Genomic DNA, 2,658 nt, shown 5'->3' with positions numbered 1-2,658 from the left:
GAGCAGATACTGCCCCATTCATTTCTTCTATTTATCCTATATTTGAGAAAAATACATGCATACTGTTATTTCTTGATTATAAATTTTATATAACCAAATTTTGACTTCAAATAGTAATGGAAGATTTTGCTAGTTTACATACACCTCTCCTATTTCCCCTACCCATTACCCCAAAATAAGTAGATCACAATGTGAATCTGAATCAGTCAATATTGCATTTTATGAATATGTAACTAGTGTTCATTTTCAAGCTAAGTAATACATAATGATTATGTATTGCCTTTCTCTTAACACCACTTGTGTCTCCTAGTACCTTTTTCATTTGCTATAGATTTATCACTTTTAAATAAATGCTTGAACAGATTGATCACACTTGCAGCTCTAGGATGGTTTGTGTTCTTTGATCACTCTTGTGAGACAGCAAACTCCTCCAGGGCAAGAATTAGGAGCCAAGGGGAACAAAAATGTATCCAGAGATAAGAGATACATAGTATTTTGTCATTTCTCCTGGGAAAGTTTCAAAACTGAAGATAATGAGAAAAGCAAAATTTGGAATTTTCTTGGACATCATTTAAAGGATGAAAGAAATCTTTGCGGATAGGTAGGAAACTGAATCACAAAGAAATATCTGCATCCCCATGTTCATTGCAGCATCAGTCATAGTAGCCAAAACATGGGAAAAAGTCTAAGTCCATCAACAGATGAATGGTGTGTATATATGCAGTAGAATATTACTCAGACTTGAAGAAATCTTGCCATTTGCAATCATTATGGACCTAAAGGACATTATACTGCTAAAGTAAGAGACATAGACAAATACTTCATGATCTCACTTACCTGTGGAATCTAAAAGAAACAGCAGAATGGTGGTTTCCAGAGTCTGGGGGAAGAAGGGAAATAGGAAGAAACTGGTCACAGGGTATATGAACTTTCAGTTATAAGTTGATTAAGTTCTGGGAATCTAATGTACAGCATAGTGACTACAATTGACAATAATACTGTATTGTGCATTTGAAATTTGCCAAGAAGGTACATGTTAAGAGTTCTCTCAACAAAAAAGAAAAGAAAATGTAACTTGTGAGGTAATGGATATATGTTCATTAGCTTGATTGTGGCGATCATTCAGTATGTATGTGTCTCAAAGCATCAAGCTGTATTCCTAAAATAAATGTAATTTTTATTTTTCAATTATACCTCAGTCAAGCTGGAGGTTGGGGGGGTGGGGTGGTGAGTAGAGCTAGGACCATAAGATTCCTATAACTGTATTTTGCTTAAAGTACTTTTCTTTAGTAATTGCAAAAAGTTTCATTTTATCCAATAGGAAAGTCCTGAATAATATTTTCCCTGTGGTAATATATACATAACATAAATTTTACTATTTTAACTAATTTAAGTATATGTTTAAGTAACATTAAGTATATCATGTTGTTTGTACAACCGTCACCACCATCTCTAGAACTTTTTCATCATCTGTACTGGCAAGCTGGCACATGGCATCTTCTTGATGGATCCTGGCAGATAAGTAGAGTCCTGGAGCCCTCAGTGGCTTTTTCAGGTTTTTAATGATCTTTCTACATCATTTGTAGTGAAGCAAACAGGTGCAGGGCAGGCAGGAGGTTTGGGGGTTCAGGAGACTGACAGGCCTCCCTGCCCCAGGCAAATCCTTGTTTTCTCTGGGCTACCTGGAGTCATCTGGTGTTCTTTTCCTCCCATACTGTTCTGCCACTCTCTGCCACACTGTGACCTCTGTGATGCTGCCCTTATATGTTTGTTCTCTCAGCTTAGGTGTGCCCACTTACTCATGCCCACACCATACTCCAGGTGCCCACCATCAGAACTGTGTACCCCACAGCCATGCTCCCAAGCCCCTCCTGCATTCAAGGCCACAGATGACAGCCACAGAGGCCAGTGGCACAAAAGCCTGAGCAATCTTCATTTACCCTACATCATCCCAATCTAAATATTACTTTTAAATATTAATATTTTATGTAAGAATGCCATTCAAAAATTGGAGGTAAGCTGTTCCTCAGCAATTAGCTTTCAGAAAAGAAAAAACAATAAATGTTATTTTTTCAATCTAATAGGAGAAAGTTGTTTTCAAAAGGAATAAAGCAGCTAAATGCCCTGAATAGAAAAGGTGTTTTCCCCTCTGGTGAAGGGAGAGTGAAGCACGTGCTCATGAGATGTCAAGTTGTACTCTTGAAATTATATAGGTTTGTATATGAATGGCAAATCAATACAATTTGATATTTTTAAAAGTTGCTTTCAACAAACTTCCTATGTTAATAAACTGATTTAAATATCATTTGTTTATAGCTCCAGAGAGATTAAAAACCATACAGATTTCATGTATTTCAAAAAACTCAAACCCCCCTATCCAAGAGTCAATAAATGCAGTCTTATAAGCATAGATGCTACTGGAAAAAATAAAATCATCAGCCTCAGGTAATTTGATTGCTTGCTTTATTTGCACCTATTTGAACTATAGTTGTTTTCACAGCAGGGGTATAATCAACTCCAGGTGCCCATATCAAATCTCATATATAAGAATTAAAACCCATTAACAATTTGTAGTCATTTTTGACAGCAGAGCTAGTTTAAATTTCTTCTCCAGCTGACCTCAAGGGGCATCGCCAAGCAGCAATGCCCATGTGGTAG

Source organism: Talpa occidentalis, unplaced genomic scaffold, assembly GCF_014898055.3.
Source record: "Talpa occidentalis isolate TD23 unplaced genomic scaffold, MPIMG_talOcc4v2.1 talOcc4.2, whole genome shotgun sequence".
NCBI classification, from domain to species: domain Eukaryota; kingdom Metazoa; phylum Chordata; class Mammalia; order Eulipotyphla; family Talpidae; genus Talpa; species Talpa occidentalis.
This window is presented reverse-complemented; position numbering follows the sequence as displayed.